Raw genomic sequence first — 18398 nt, 5'->3', positions numbered from 1 at the left:
TTCAATCAAACATAAAATATATATGGAAGTTAATATCCTTTTGGAAAGGATATTACGCTGTGATATTTCATATATATTCTGGCACCAAAAAGGGTATTCCATTTTAGGGAATATTAAAAAAAAGAATCATAAAATAAAACCCTAGGGTGCTGAAAAGTGTTACCCAACATTAACCACAAAAGAAAAGGAACTTAGGTCCAGCAGTTGCATTTCTTTTTCGAAAAACTCTCTAAAACGTTCAGCGAGAGTTTTTGTTTGTTCGTTCGCAACAAGGTGGACTACATGAGGCTGGGGAAATTCTCTTGCGGCTTTAGATCGGCACTGTGCGAAGGGGATTGAAACAGTAGTGGTTCCTTCCTATTTTTTAGAGTACAAAAGGTATATTTTTCAAAGTTTTTCTTCTAATTTATTCTTCATGTATGGATTCCTAGTTTGGATCACCGAAATAATTTTTCCACTGTGCCACAGGGCGTCCCATTGACCTAATAAACGAATGGAACACCAATAGGTTATCAAAGTGTCCCTCCATTAAAAGTCATCTCTTTTTTAAACATTTTTTTATATTACTCAATTTAACTAAACCTCTCATCCATACTTATGCTTGTGATTAGTCGATCGTAGACATATTTTCACTTCCAAAGTTAATGACTTTCCAGGTTGGTATCGATCGACCCTTCATCGAATGATCAATATACGAGTTGTTAACACTTGAAGGAAAAAGCACCATAATCATCTATAGGCATTCGGCCTAAGGGAAGAAATGAAGAGAAAATAGTGATTTTCATTCAACCACTATACTTACTCTATCTTGATTGAATTGGAAGGATCGATGAATCACTGGGGTCTTGAATTTGAGAGGAAATCGAATCTAGAGAAAATAATCATTCAAAAAAGAGAATCAATAAGTTTATGATGTAAAAAATAATTTTAAGAACTAATTGAAAATAAGATAAATAGAGCTTTGTTTACTATAGAGAGTGGTAGAGATCGAAAAAGATGAAGAGAGGAGGAAAAATCACTAAACTTGGTGGTGGCATGGCGACACGATGGCAACAGTGACAGTGGTGGCCTGATGAGAGTTCGACAAAAGAGGAGGAAAACAAAAGGTGTTGCAGCACTTAAGCGGGAAAGGAGAAAATTAAAAGAAAAATAGAGAAGTGGAGAGAAAAAAGAAAGTATTTTAGATAGTGGTGCAAGGTGGTGGCCAAGGTGGTAAGTGATGGTTTAAGAGGAGGTCCGGTGATGGTGATGGTGGTGGTGGTGGTGGTGGTTCGTTGGCTAAGAAGTGGTGGAGTTAAGGAAGAGAAATAGAGCAAAAGTGATGCTAGGGTGGCTAAAATGAAAGAAAGTGTGGAGAGAAGGGAGGATCATGGAGGAGGGGCGACCAAAAGAGACTGGATGAGAGAAAAATGAAAATAAAAGGTGAGTTACACATTGTTTAGGTTCAATGAATGGCACACATGGAAATGGTGGTGAAAAAGGCATGTTGAGGGGACAAGGGAGAAAAAAAAGGATCAATGTTGTAAAAAATGGTATGTTGACTTGTCATGAAAGGAAATAATCTTTCCCCATGCATGGTAACTAGCATGGACGATTTTGGGGACCGTTGACCACTAAAGTTGGAAAAAAATTAAATAAAAATATAAAGAGTGTAGAGACTTGAACCTAAGACCTTTTGGAAATTAATTGAACTCTTAACCACTAGGCTAACTCCTTAGCTTGATCACAAACTACAACATTTTTTTAAAACAACATGGTGTGGCCTTTGCTAAGGTTTGAAACAAAATTGCACCACATAGAAAATTATAGAAGGGAAAGGATTCGAGCACAGATCATCAAGGACAGTTTTACCACTACTCAATCACTATACTTGATACTTATTTATTATCAAATGAGCAAAAGATTATCTAAAGAAATTTTGAGTGTGACCACTTTCATTTCATTGACCCAATTTCTACTAACCCAGTTTTTGGGAAGTGACAACATCATCACCCCTATCGTAATATCTGCCTCCAGTGGTAGATGAATCTTCTCCATAAATAGCCTCAAGAATTGGAGTATCATCCTGAGCTGTAGGTGACTCAACTTTGGGTGCTCATAATGAATTCCTATAAGTTTAAAGTCTAACGTAGATCTATAGTTTTAGAAATTACAGTATTTAGTTAGGAATAGCATCAGAGTCTTAGATTAATTTTGAAAACATCATAAAAATATTTTTGGCATGGTATTTGACAAAACCTCCTTTAAAAATATGTATACAGACCTCACTAAACCTACAGTCTGATTTTTAAAATTTGTGATTTGATACCACCAAATGTAACCTCCCTAGCCCGGCTCAAACATTATGGTCAAATCACAAAAGTTACATTAGTCACTAAGATGGCCTAGTAAAACATTTAAGTTCAGTAAAAAGAGTTAATAGTAAAAGTCTCAATAAGTCGTAATAGAAATCATCTATTGTTTAAAAAGTATCGAAACTCAATTAAGTACTGATATGATTTGGGAATTCTATCAAACTTTGAAATTTTTGAACAAAATGTTATTGTAAGATATTTATATATATTTATATGCTATTATTTTATCTCTTTATAGGACTATTGAGATACGCTTTTAGAAAATGACTTTCTTTTAGTTTCAAAATCATATTAAAAATCTAATCCATTTTAAGAAATCATTAGTTTATTTTAATTATCTCACTTATTTAATTTTAATTACAAAACCAATAGAAAAATTCATATTTGTACCATTTTAAAAATAACTTAAAATAATGTCTTGAAAATATTAACCGTATTTGTGTTTATTGTCAAAAACATATGAAGTTAAATCCCAAAATTAACACCCATATAAAATGACAAAGTCCATGCCACAGTCAGTTTGTAAACAATGCAAAAACCAACAAAGTTTATAAAATAGAGTTTAAAATACTTTTATAAAAGTCTGATGGCAGTGCTTTGAATGTCGTGTTCAAACCCTAACCTCACAAGTTATCTGGTAAGATGGGAAACTAAAGAATGAGCTATGAAGCTTAGTGTGGTCTTAATACAAAGACAAATAAGTACATAAATAATGATCATAGCATACAAACTAGTAGAAAATAGTGAAAAATATATTATCAGTCTCACGGTACATTTTTAGTATGCATGGTTAATGGTACAATTCCTACCCATCCATCTGCTACACTCTATAGTAAGATTCCCCAGAACTCATCCATCCCTACACACCAAAATAATATTTTATGGATGAACTGCCAGTAAAACTGTAGATTTGATCAGTGAACTAACCCAACATTTTAAGTATGTACTTCTACCTTCAATATCCCAATCCCAGTGCAACAGTATGGTATGCTTTTATAAATCAGAAAGTAGTAACAATAGCAGTACTAACATGCAACTTTCATGCAGTCAGTAGCGGTTTGTAATTTTAGCAATATCAGTAAATGTGCATCAGTGGCAATTGTAGATTTAACATAGAGTGTACATCACATACATGATTCATAAAAATGGTAGCATACAAAAGTTAGATCTACCATTCACTGTCTCATTACCCACTAAGCCGAACCATCGGTATTTTGGTATTGCAACAAAGACTATTTTCATATTAGATTTGAGTTACTTAACACAATTGAGACATTAGTTTGATTTTTCTATCACCAGTAGTTAAAAATCAGCAACCAAAAATCACAAACAAGGCACTTATACAATCGACAAACATAAACACACACACGATAATACTAGTCAACACACATACCTTCACTTTGAACCATATGGCACCCTTCTTGATCAGATCTGATCCGACTCTCCTAGATTTGGCCCTTCAACAGACAAATACATGCAAAATGTGACTTATGTTATAAAATGGCATTAATTCGACTTAGGGATCCATAAAATCGTATAATCATAGCAAAAAGAAGGGATAGAAATCACATTCCTTAATGTACCATCAACTAAATCTAATGAGTGTTAAGATCACACTTACCAATCCACTGTGGTTAAGGACAGAATTAATCACCGACAATCTTACGTATCTATGGGATTCAAGCGATTTATATGGTTCGACAAAGGGGAAAATCGACGACAAAGAATGATGGCAAGTGCAACGGTGAAAGGGAAAATTTAATTATATGAGGGTGATTCACTAACGAAGTGAAATGACAGTCCCTAGGAGAGTGTTGAATGCAGCGGCAACAAGGGAGAGATAAAAGGGAATCGACGGCTCAAGGGTGTAAGGGCCGATGGTGAGACTAGAGAGGATAGAGAAGAAAATGGTAGCCTAACAGAAGGGTGCAAGGCGCGACGATGAGAAGGGAAAAGAAAAGGATACGGTGGCCCAAAGGTGGTAAGGGGAACGGCAGCACTTAGGGAGAAAAGAAAGAAAATTAAAAGATAAGAGGAGAAGGGGAAGAAGTAAGGGGCAACGTTAGAGAAAAGAGGAGAGAATAGTCAAAATTCTTAGGCTAGGGGCGACATAAGACTAGGGAAGAGAAAAAAAGAGGTGGCTGCCAAGGGAAAGTATGTATTTATATCTAAGATTGGTGGCACCCTAGGGTTTCCACACTAAAGCATGTGACACATGGGGAAAAAGTGAGGAGGGGAAATGAGGAGTTCAGAAGCCCTTAAGAAACAATTCAAACAAAGGCCCAATTATAAGGAAAAATAGAAAAATAAATTAAACTCAACATTCATCAATTTAATCCAAAAATTTTTACCTACATTTTGGGGCATGACAAAATTTGCATTTTAAAGAAGCACCTTCTAAATCATTTAGACATTTTCAAAACATAACTCCCCTATAATAAAAATAGTCCTTGAAAAACTTTGAGCACAAACACTTAAAACAAGAACATTGAATTTAACAAGAGATATGGAAAATAATCATACATAAAATTCAACAAGAGCATTTCCAAGACTTTATAAATGTCATGCATTTAAACATTGTATTAATAAGCATATATTTACGAATATTAATTCATTTGCATAAGCATATAGAAGATAAAATATGTAAGACCTATACATATACAAATTTCATCTTTTTATCCCCCTTTAAGATAAAATATGTAAGACCTATACATATACAAATTTCATCTTTTTATCCCCCTTTTTGGTATATCAAGAGTAATTCAAACAATGAAGCACAATACCAATTGTAAAGATATTTTGACAATCAAAGCTTAGGGAGAATAAAGATTGATGCAAGAAAACAATGAGTTATAATATATTCATGTAAAGATCACATCAATTGTATTCTTACAAGTTAACAATGAACTTAAAGAAATAATGATATGTCGAAGCATATTTGAAATCCATTTATAAAAAAAACATTTTACGCAAAATTTCTAAGGATCATACAAATAAGTCCTAATTGCATAAAATTTCACTTAATTTCATACCTAAAGAAAGATATCAATTCATGCATAACCAAAAACACCAATTGTTAACAAGAAATGTGAACAAGGCATGAATCAAGAATAAAATAATTGCATGCTAAGGATAATTCACTAAGTTCTCATGCAATTTTTATTTCTAGTACTCCCCCTTACTAGATGCTTATCCTAATTAATTTTTTCCTCTTTTCTATATACCAATTGTTAATTAATAAAAATAAGACATGAAAAACACAATGGTACCTAAAATGGATATATCAAAAGCTTATCAAAGCTACAATGATATTAATCATAAAAAAATTGAGAAATTCATACAAGACATACATTATTGAATGAACAAAGCATATAGACAAGCATAGAGCATTTCATTCTATAATTATACTAACTATCACAACTTATGACCATGTTTAATTAAAAGATCTATGGTGCATAAAACATGGAAATGACATCCATTAAAAAATATAGCAATATAGGCAAATAATGGATGCCAAAGAAGATGTGATGTGAGGGAGGGGATCATGACATATTTTCTCAATTCAAATATAAGCACAAAACATTTCATGGAAAATATATGTAAAAGATATAGCGATTCTCAGCAAGATACCAAGAAATCCTAATTCTAAAACTAAATCTAATCCAATTTTATGATTAATCCTAGACCTAATTCTAATTTTTAAACTTAAACTCTAAGCTCTAATACTAATTTTATGATTAATCCTAGACCTAATTCTAAGAACAATTCTAAGTTTATTCTAATCCTAATTCTAGCTCTAAAACTAATTCTAAAGATTAATTCTAAGGTTAATCCAAGTCTTTAACCTAATATTAAGACTATACTCTTCCTAAAGTATGAATAAGACCCTTATACAACACTTAAGTTAACGGGGTAATAAGAAGTTTTTTTTAAAAAAAAAGTAAGACTTTAATACTTTGTAAAATAACCATTAAAGGTTTAAAACAAGATAGAAGCACTTTTGGTCATCTTTAACATTTGAACAAAGTTTAATAAATAAAATAAAGATGCTCAAATGATCTTGTAGCCTTTATTTCAAGAAATAAAAAATATCACACCTTTAAGCCTCACATTTTCATGAAAAATCTAATGATATTCAATCAAGATCATTGAGGTACAATGTATTTTTATTGAAAGATTCAAGTTAAGATACTCCCCTAAAGTATATGCATAAGTATGCCTTGACCATTTTACAAAGATACCAAATAGTTTAGTATCCATACCCTTCTTTAGATAATCAAGACCTCAACTCCCTATTTCAAACCTTTTAGCAAACAAAATTTTATCGAGCTTTGTGCTCTCAAACCTTTTCAAGGTCAGTTTTGTATCGTCAAATTCCTCATTGGCCTTATCAATAGCTTGATTCTTAATGAGCACTTCCTTCTTATGGGCTTTTTTTTTACTTCTAAGATACATACTTCCTCTCATAGATCTTCGTTTATTTCACACACAATTTCCATTTTCTTTAACAGGTGAAATAAGCATTTTCAATGGAACCTTCTTCACTTTCTTCCTCAGTCTCTCCTTCCATTATGACAGTGAATGCCTCAAAGCTACTCACTTCTTCATTAGACTCAGATATATCACCTTTTAATTCTTCATTGCTCTAGGTGGTGGCAAGTGATTTTTACTTCTTGGTATTTGGACATTCTATCTATACCATTTGCACTTATAGCATTGCACAGTCTTTTTCTTCATGAACTCCCCTCTATTCTGGTTTTTCTTAGGCATTTCTTCTTGTTCATCCACTACAATTTTTTTTCTTTGCAAAACGCTTTATAGTCTTGTTCAAATTTTTTGATAATAAAGCAATCTTCTCTTTGAGAATTTTCATGGTCTTTGTGGAATTCAAAAATTGTTTCTTCTTCCTCCATCTTTATATTTTCAAACCATGTGGTTAACATTTACAATTTCAACATCCAAACAATTGTGTTTCCTTTATACTAATTCTGTAGAATTATCCAAGCATCTTTGGCCGCCTCACACATAGATATCACTTTGAGTTGCTCCATATCCATACCACTAAATATGGCATTAAGAGCTTTGAAGTTTTTGAAAGCCATCCTTTTTCTCTTCATTTGTATGTTGAGTTTTCTCATCTACTCTAGTAGTAATGGGTTGTGTCCAGACATCTTCAATTGTTTCTCGACCAGCAACATCTATTGACATGATGAACGCCTTCATGTGTGCTTTCCAATAGGCATAATTTGAAGATCCTATTAGAAAAGGGGCTCGTGAGACTAAACTACCTTTTTTCATAGGTTCCATAACTACAGAACTGATACTGAATATCTTTTTAAGTTTGCTCTAATACCAATTGAAAAATAATTAGTCTACAGATATGATTTATCAACTTTGTTTAGTGTTTATTGTAACGATAGTTATAACAAAAATAAACAATGTAAGTAAAATAAGTATAGAAAAGAAGTAACAAAACTGATTTTTGTACGCAGCTTAGAGACAATGGTCCTCATTTGCGGAGCCTTGCTCAAGATAAATCTTTTATTCAATCACCAAATATTCCAATATTACACTTGTTTCCTATCAACTAAATCTCACAACTTCTTCTCCAGGCAAGTATATGCAACCTCAATAAAGAACTAATGATCCCACAACTCACAATGATCATTCAATAGAGATTTGATTAAGTGTTGCAAACACCTTTGTCAATTAACAAATACTTGAACACAAAAAGAGACAAACAAGTTGATCGAAACACAACGTGCGCACCATTTTGGTAGAAATCAACTTTTAAAACTTGATGATCTCCCAAGGGAGAATGTCGCCTAGCTCAGAGAGCAGCAAATATTCTTCTCTAAAATAGTTTATATAAGTCATTGAAAAGCTCCCTTGAATAAATTAGATAATTATCTCTAAAAAATAACACTTTAATAATCAAGATATAATAAGACTTTCATAAAGCCGATTGGAAGACTAACACCTTTAGTCGTCCCTAGCTACTCATTTTTCAAATATGTCATATTTAAAAGGACTAAACTTAGCCTGATCGAAGCTTGTACAAGGCCCAAAACGATGGCCGAAACAGAGAAACAAGTTTGTTATAATAGTACATGGAACGATCACCAACAATTTTCCCAACACTACATATTTTCCTATAATAGAAACATTAGAAATAATTTTTTAAAAATGAAATCCTTGTATTTATATATTCAAACTGGGCTAACAAATATTATATTTAAAAATAGTTGAAAAAGTAATTTTTCATATATACCAGTTTGAATAAGTATGAATTCATTTTAAAATTTTTAAAAAAATCATTATTTTCAATATTTTTCAATTTTGCAAAACAGTTTTAGTGAAACCAAACTTTTATTGTCTTGTAATTTTAACTTCTTTTTATTTTCATTTTTGAACAATAATTTTTAAAATTTTCAATCAATATTTTATGTTTTCCAAAAAAATAAAACAAAAATAACTTCTATTTAATGAAATGAAACATAACCTAGATTTCCCACTAAAATGTAAGAAATAATTATCATATGTATTTATAATACTACAAATACATGCATCTTTCTCGACACATGGCTGCATACCCACATGTGGTGGTATTTTAGCCATAAATATTTAGTATAAATTAACGTCCACCCTTCACCCTTGACAACCCATCCCCCTTCTCTCTACTCTCTATCTTACTATTTCTCTCATTAGCAGCTGCTACATAATACATCTCTTCTCTTTGTCTGACTTTATAACGTGAGAATGAGATCATCAAAGCGTTGTTCTCGATTTAGAAGAAAGGTTTTGGTTAAAAGAGGAAGGAAGATCCGAAGAAATGGCATGACTGCTGAGCCTGTAAGAACATCCATAGAAAGGAAGCTTCGGCAGCTGCAAAGGATGCTTCAGCCATGTTGTCCTGGGATTAACATGGAAACCTTGTTTCAGAGGACGGCTGACTATATCTTTCTTCTTGAAGCCAAACTGAGTTTGCTTCAGAATTTATCTACTTTTTATGGAGTCTAGTAGTAGCTGTCAATTATATTCGGTCTGTCACAATGTGTAAGGGGCCGGTGGCTTTCTTAATTTGATAATCTTGCAGATGGGAATGAAAAAAATGATTTTATTAATGCTTGCACTTCAGCTCTTTATAGAAAACTAACGCTTTCAATGCAGAAGGGTTTTTGCTTTGGGGATACAAGATATTTGTATAGATTCGTATCAGAATGAAAGGTATAAGAAAGAAGCTTAATAGAACCATGCAATGCAATATCTAATCATATCTTTAAAATGTGATTTTTGTTTAAGGGTTGGAAAGTTTCTTATTATATCATTCGGTATTGAAAATATTAATTTTTTTTAAATTTAAAATCGTATATATAATTTTTTTAAAATTCAAAATTGTTAAAATACTAACGTGGCACGTGGCAGTTAACTTACTTTACATGTATTTTCTAACCATTAATTTTTTTCCCATAATTTTGATGTAATTATATATATATATATTCTTAAACCCAAATCTAAAAACTACGCGGTTTTGGTCTGGGCAAGTAAATCAATTTTTTAAAGATTAATAGAGGTAGACCGACTGCAAAACTGTTCTGTCAATTCAAAGGGAAGGGTTAGCATGTTAGTGGAGTTTGGGAAATTTTTGATGAATTTTTAACAATAATTGAGTAAAAGTACCTCAAACCTTGTTGGATCAAATCAGAGGTTATTAATACCAGTTATCAGTTTAAAACATTTACAAAGAGAAGAGCTTCAATGGAGGAGTTCTTTCAATTTCATTCAAGCTCAACTAGTCCAGACTTCTCGCCTGAATCATTGTTTCGATCACCGTCTGTGGAGACTTTGTCAGGTCGCTGGGATGAACTTCTTCTCAACTTCAATGACTTCGAAGCAACGGTTTGGGTGGGTGGATATGGATGAGGCCTTGGATCAGTCCAAGAACGGCGTAAAGGAAGAAGACGTCGTATCAGATATTGCCAAACTGGAAGAGTTACCCAAGGAAGAGAAAGCTTAAGGAGGTGTAAGGAAGCGACTATGGGGAAAATACTCCGCTGGGATTAGAGATTCAACGAGAAATTGGGTTTGGGTTTGGCTTGGAACATTCGACAGTGCCGAAGCGGCCGCTTCAGCTTACGACCAAGCGGCGTTTTCGACGAAAGGATTATCGGCAATGCTCAATTTCCCGGTGGAAGTCGTTAGGGAATCGCTTCGGAGCATTAAATTCCGATGCGACCAAGTGTGCTCACCGGTGTTGGCACTGAAAAGGAGACACTGGATAGGGAAAACAAGACAAATTTTTTATCTAATCAAATTTGTTTACTTACCCCGACCAAAACGGCGTAATTTTTAGATTTGGATTTAAAAATAAAATTTTTATTCCAATTATAAAATGACATAGATATTAGGTGAACAAAATTAATGGTTAAAAAATTCATGTGACTAAGCTTACTGTCACATCAGCTAATTGTTAGTATTTTAACTATTTTGAGTTTAAAAAATAAAATGATAAGTAAAATTATATATATATTTTAACTTTTTAAAGTAGATGATTTAACAACAACTTTTTTATAGTCCAGTAATCATTTATGTAATTTACCCTTTATTTAATTTGAATAAATACTTTTATATTTTATATACAAATTTGATGATATATTTTGCATATTTTTATATATTTTTTTAATATCATTATTTTTCTTTTATAAATGTCGAAACTATTTTTATTTTGAAAAACGGGGTCGACTTTTAAAACAAAAATGAAGTCACTACCAATCTTTTTTTGAGGTGTGATCAGGTTACCTTAAGATTAATCATTTTAATAAAACATTTTGATTTATTAAAATAATGATTTTGGTCTACAAAATTCGAGAAAACGGGCTCGGGAGTCGGTTACGCACGATGAAGGATTAGCACCCTTGTAATGCCCAAAAATTGGTACCTAATTGATTAATTAACGTCCTAATGTCAAAATTTTGAAAAGATTTTAAAATACGATCCTCTTTAAAAACCTGAATAAATCGAATTTGATGTTAAGACTTCCTTGTCCCGAAGTAATAAGATGTCACATCCAGTAAGTTAGGATCTGGCATTTTAACCCTTGAAACTAAGCTTGTCTCATGCATTAAAGTTAAAAAAGGATATTCGGTTATTTGGATAAAAAAAATTGAAACCTAGTGAGTTAGGGCACGATTTTCACAAAGCTCAAAAGTACCGAATATTGCCTTATTTTTAAAAGTTTTCTTTTTTAAAATTGGAAAAAATTGACGCAATATTAAAACGATGCGTAAAAACTTTGATAAAAAAAGGGCAATATGAAAATACAAATAAACAATTTATAAAACACATAATGGCAATTATTTAAATACTAGCATCAATAATCAAAGACCAATGAATTTAAAACAAAGAGTATAAAATAAAAAAAAATATAAGGCAAAACAAAATGTAAACAAATTTAAAAATAATGAATTTGAAAATGAATAATAAGGGAAAAAGAAATTTGAAATCAACAATATACAAATCAATAAATAAAAAAATAGGTAATATATGTACAAGTTTGGAATAAATAATATATAAAAAATGAAAATAGGTAATATATAAAGTAATAATATATAAATGAGTTTAAAAATAAATATTGTGTAATAAGGAATTTAGAACAAGTTATACACAAAACATCTTAAAAATAAATGGTATATAAAATAGATAGTATAAAAAAAATTTGCAATTGATAATATATAAAAGATTAAAAGGTATCTATAAATTAAATCTCTAAGATTACAAAATCATATCTTCTAAAATTGCATATCATTGAAATTATATTTCCATATGAGTCAAGCTTGTAGATAGACCTTCAACCTTTTCAAGTAATAGGTCATTCTGGTCGGGCCAAATGCTATAATTTTGGACTGGACTTGGACTTTGTTTTATTATTTTAGGTTTATTAATTTTTTTGTGAGCCCAGGCTAAATTGACCTATTACAATAAATATATTTTTACTTTATTAAATTTCATTAACCTAATTTTTTTTAAGAATTTATTTATCCAATCGCAAGTATTTTGAAAAGATGCATTTTAAAATGTTAGCCTTATGAAAGTTTTTAGATTTTTAAATTCCTTATCCAAATGTACCCTAAGAATGTGTTTGGATAAAAAATTTTAAAATTTTTAAAAAAATTTAAAATGCTAGCATTTTAAAATTCATCAATACATTATGCTTAGATTGTTAATTGCTTTGTCAGGATAAATAATTGATTTAGGAAAATTTAAGATATTTAAAATTTACAAATTTAAAAATAATTATCAAATAAGATAATTATATTAAAAACAAATCATATAAAAACTATTCAATATGAATATCATTATTATTTGTAAAAAAAATTATAAATAGTTTTAATAAAATAAAATTTTAAAAGTATATATTATAACTAAATAAAAAATATTTTTGAAGTTTAAGTTGTTTATCTTATAGTGAGACTATGTATATTAAATCAAATAAAATTAGGGTAAACTATAAAAACAGTCATTTTTGTTTACCTCATATTACATTTTAGTCACTTACGTTATCGTTTTGTTACAAAGTGGTCACTTTACCGTTAAGCTTCGTTACCTCCCTAACGTTGATCCTACGTGGCAGTCCAAATGGGTTTTAAATGTCAACTTGGTGTCCTACGTGGCAGTCCAAATTAAATTTATTTAATTAAAAACCTATTTCATCCCAACAACTAGACATCCAAGTTGGCATTTAAAACCCATTTAGACTACCACGTAGGTCTGCCGTTAGGGAGATAATAGAGTTTAATGGTAGAGTTGTCACTTCGGAATAAAACGATAACGTAAGTGACTAAAACGTAACATTTCAAACATAAGTGACTAAAATATAATCTGAGGCAAACAAAAGTGACTATTTTTATAGTTTATCCATAAAATTATGAGGAATTTTGAAAAACAACTTATTTAAGTGGAATTTGTAAAAAGGAAATTGAGATGTTAAAATCCCCTCTTGAAATTACTTACAATTTTTTAAATTCTCCAATATATTTATGCAAATAAATAATTTCATTTCTAGAATTTTAAAAACTTTAATAAAATCCCTGTTATAAATTTTTCACTCAAATACACCTTAAAAAGTATAGTTATGAAATTGTTGAATTACTAGAAATTTAAGCTCGTCTATTCTGTTGAAATATTTATAAATAAATAAACATTTTACATATTTTAATGGTGACTAGTTATATAAAAAAGTAAAATAGTTTGAGTTAATTGCATCAAATTTCTTTAAATTATGACATTTGTTTTAATTTGGTCCCAAAACTAACTTTAAAACATTCTAAATTACATCATCAAATTATTGATGTTATATTAATCAAGTATTCTCATTATGAAAATTGTTAATTTAACTGTTAAATGACATATCAAATCTTATGTAACTAAACTAAAAATAAAATCGATAAGGTATATAACCTGATAATTTTTATTTAAATTTTAAAATGAAAACTTCAAAGAAATAGAATATTGTCACGTAACTTTTAAAAGTAAAAACTAAAAATAAAGTAAAGCCGAAAAAAAACAATAAAGTTTCTATCACATAAGATCTTTTATGTTATTTATTAGCTAAATTAACGATTTTAGCAACTAAGGACCTTATTGATATAACCTTGATAGTTTAGAGATGTAATAACAATTATTTGAAGTTCATGGACTAATTTAGAATAAGGGTCATAGTTTGGGGATGTCTAGTGCAATTAACTCATAATTTTATATTTTTTAGTTATTAGTGTTAATATTTGGTATATTGATAATTTACTTCTTTATTCCACAAGCAACCTTAAAAAAATTGTCATATGTCTCTTTTTAAAATATATATATTTTTAATATTTTATTATACGTTTATAAGACATTTGTCAAACCTTAATCTTATTTGTAAAATCTAAAAACTCTATGTAACAAATATTCCCTTACCATTAAGCGGTTATTTTGACTTAAGTAATCACCATATCAATTAATTGATAATTTAAAAAATAAGAGTGGTTGTTTTAGGGATTTAGGTCTGGTTTTCTAAGGAACAGAAATGGTTTCCTGTTGAAATTAATTTTGTTATTGTTTTTAGGATTTCTTACCTGTTAAGGGTTTAGGCATGTTTTTATTGGGGTTCTCGAGGCACCATCCAATGCTGCGAATTGTAAGTTAGGTCTTTAATATCTGTTATCATTGTGTTTAGCTTTTAATCTCCCTAAGATAATTGTATGTAGGGTGAATATTCGATTGAGTCAACTCGAATCGAGTAAAAAAATTTCGAGTTAGTCGAGTTGACAAATTCTATTTTAGCAACTAAACTCAATTAGAATTTTTTTTAATCGAATCGAATTGAGTTAAAAAATTTCGAGTCAAGTCGAGTCGAGTTAACGAATCTTATTATTTATACTCAATGTTGCGTTTACATGTACTGATTATTTAACTAGTAGACGAAGTACAAGATTATTTAACTACATAAACAATATAATAGTTGTGCTTTTTAACTTAATAAGTAAACATTTATCAAAACAACGTAGTTTTACATTTTCTTAGTCGGATCTTCGGATAACTCGAATTGTGTAATTCATATTCAAGTTAAACTGAAAAACTTAATTTTTTATTCGAGTTGATCTGAATAACTTGATTAGCTCAAATAACTTGAACTATTTAATTCAAAATTTAAATTTTTATCAAGTTTTTAATCGAATTGGATTTTACTCACCCTTAATTGCATTGGTCTTTATTAAAAAAAAGGTTGAGTTTGATGATAACTCTTTCGTTATCTCTAAAAAATTATGTGAAAATTTAGAGATTTCGACCCGATTTCGACCCGCGCGTGAACAGTATGCAACGGTCAAATTTGACCGTTGCCCCCCCCCAACAGTAAAAAAAAACTATAAATACCCCCATCCCTTTTTATTTTTTCACAAACAAATCCTCTCTCATTTTTCCTCTCAATTCCTCTCAATTTCCTTCCAAAATTCTCTGAAATCCATATTTAATTTCAATTTCCTCTCAATTTTTCTTTTTTAAAATAAATTTTAATTTTTTTATATTTTTATAAATTGTAAAAATTTGTACGATTTCATCAATGGCCGGATCATTGACTCGTCTTGATAGGCATCACATATCGGTGAAACAAATGACAATGGTAAGTGTTAATTTAATTTTTAAATATTATTTAAGAAATTTTTATTTCTGCATTTTTAGATAATTATTAATTTATTATTTGTTATAAAAGTCTGAAGATCGGGTATTGGAATGCAATATCCGGAATATGCATGCTCCTCCATCACTGTTGGTAGAGAACTACCTGCGGGAAGCGGGTTTTTGGCACGTGGCGATGGTAGGCTGAGGATGCAAGTTGGACCTGAAACTGATCAGTGCGTTGATGGAGAGGTGGAGACCCGAGACGCACACATTCCATCTTCCATAGAGTGCACTATCACTCTAGAAGATGTGAGTCTGCGGTTGGGATTGCCGGTAGACGGGGACCCAGTCACCGGGTCTGCCCAATCTAACAATTGGGAGGCGGTGTGCTACGAGCTTTTGGGCGCTATTCCGGAGAAAATAGAGGGAGGTAAGGTCGAGATGGCTGGTTACGTGACACATTCCCTGATCCGGATGAAGATTCAACCGAAATTGAAAGAATCTGATATGCTCGGGCATACATTCTTCAAATAATTGGAGGTTATCTAATGCTCGACACGTCATGGAGCCGCGTACATCTAAGATGGCTGCTAAAACTCGTTGATTTTAGAGCAGCCAGTGAATTGAGTTGGGGGTCTACCGTCTTGGCAACATTATATCGGGAGATGTGCGGGGCGACGCGACCGAGGGGAGCAAACATCGGAGGTTACCTGTCACTACTGCAGTCATGGGCACAGTTTCACTTTCCATTTCTACGTCCTCGAGTGAACCACCCATATACATTCCCACTCATAACGAGGTAAATTTTATTATATTACATTTTACAATTATTATGTAGATTTTTAAAAATAAAAGTATGCTAAAATTTTATTTAATTAGGTGGAACCATCTGGCAAGTTATGCTCGATTACCGTCCTCTCTTGAAGATATACGACTTCTATTGGACCAACGGTCGGAAGCAGAAGTAAGTATTATTGCAAATAGATTCCATACATTCGCTATTCAATTGATATTTAGTATTTAGTATTTAGTATTTAGTATAATGTATATAACTAATATTTCTATCATGTTCATATAGTTTCAATGGACACCATACGAGTATCCGGCAATTCGGGCAATAATCTCGGAAGAGTTTTTACAAAATCCACAAGCTTGGCACGTGAAAGTCGTGTTGGTCAACTACGCAACCGTGGAGCCGCACCAGACAGACAGAGTGCTACGACAGTTTGGATGTAGACAACCGATTCTGGTGGATCCTGAGGTGTTTGACGATCAACACAAAGTCGACCTTCGGTAATTGAATACGGATTGGACGAGATACTGGTCTCAGTACACGGAAATGTGGGAAGATCGGTATGAATATCTACCTACTCGGGAACTAATCATCGTTCCGGAGTTATCGTGCGTTCCAGAATACATGCCATGGTTTAGGATCCATGGCAAGCCGTATTTACTGACGCCAGAGGAGAGGCAGTGGCAAATACGTGTCGAAAGGGTAAGGCGTGGGCCTCTAAATCCAAGACGACAAGACGAAGGCAGCCCCTCAACGAGGCCCAGACATTCACCCGACTCATCATCAGCGGCCATAAGATCACCAGGCCCAACGAGAGCACCAACGCAGTCACCCGACGTAGCAGTTCAACCGATGATACCCACGCAACCGCCTTTTCAGATGATGGCAGGTGCGTTTCCTAGCCCTTATATGTACCCTAACCCTTATATGTATCCTTTTCCGAGTCGTATAGCAGGTTGGAGCCAAATGCCCGGTTCAGCTCCATTTCCTGTTATGCCGAGTGGACTGCCGATGTATAGGCCAGCGGTGCACGAGGGATCGCAAGGGGGGCCGTCAGGGAGCTCTCATTTTTACCAATCCCCACCAACGTATGGGTTTCAAACACCGTCGCCGTTCCTGATGCAAACACCTCCACATACACTATTCTTTGAAGGTGGATCATCGTCCCAAGTCTGACAACCAGATGCCGAACCGGAAGAACCAGAATCCCCACCGGAGGAACAACAAACGCCGCTGGAAGCTAGAGAAAGGAGGAATCCAGCGCGTAATCGTCGACGGCCGCCATGTGACACTGAATCCCCCGGGCATAGACATTGATTGCCGTATTTAAATTTATTTGTACAAATATTTTGAATATTTTGATATTATTTTATGTAAAAAATAGAAATTTTTGGAGTTATTTTGATATTATTTGATGTAATAAAATAGAAGTTTATTTGATGTAATAAAATAAAAAAATTTTCGAGTTATTTTGATATTATTTGATGTAATAAAATAGAAGTTTATTTGATGTAATAAAAATCATAACCTAATTTAACCCTAAACCCTAACCTAATTTAATTAAAAACCCTAACCCTAACCTAATTTAATTAAAAACCCTAACCTTAACGTAATTTAATTAAAAACCCTAACCCTAACCTAATTTAATTAAAAACCCTAACCCTAACCTAATTTAACCCTAAACCCTAACCGTAACCTAATTAAAAACCCTAACCGTAACCTAATTTAATTAAAAACCCTAACCCTAACCTAATTTAATTAAAAACCCTAACCCTTAACCTAAATTAATTACAAACCCTAACCCTAACCTAATTTAATTAAAAACCCTAACCCCTAACCTAAATTAATTACAAACTCTAACCCTAACTTAATTTAATTAAAAACCCTAAACTCTTAACTTAAAAACCCTAACCTTAACCTAATTTAATTAAAAACCCTAACCCTAACCTAATTTAATTAAAAACCCTAAACCCTTAACTTAAAAACCCTAACCTTAACCTAATTTAATTAAAAAACTTAACCTAATTTAATTAAAAACCCTAACCCTAACCCTAACCTAATTTAGTTAAAAACCCTAACCCTAATCTAATTTA

At 31.9% G+C, this 18398-nt stretch overlaps 1 long non-coding RNA gene across 1 annotated transcript; it reads right to left on the bottom strand.

The window, feature by feature from the left end:
* Positions 1–2729: 2729 nt before the first annotated feature.
* On the bottom strand, positions 2730–4482 carry LOC121216162 (uncharacterized). The gene is made up of 3 exons (XR_005912194.1): positions 3976–4482; positions 3748–3811; positions 2730–3213 (listed from the first exon to the last, which is right to left on the bottom strand). It is a non-coding gene; the product is annotated as an uncharacterized lncRNA (long non-coding RNA).
* Positions 4483–18398: the final 13916 nt, after the last annotated feature.

Source organism: Gossypium hirsutum, chromosome D04 (genome assembly GCF_007990345.1).
Source record: "Gossypium hirsutum isolate 1008001.06 chromosome D04, Gossypium_hirsutum_v2.1, whole genome shotgun sequence".
Taxonomy (NCBI): Eukaryota; Viridiplantae; Streptophyta; class Magnoliopsida; order Malvales; family Malvaceae; genus Gossypium; species Gossypium hirsutum.
Note: the sequence above shows the minus strand (reverse complement) of the source record. Positions and strands in the feature narration are given on the sequence as shown.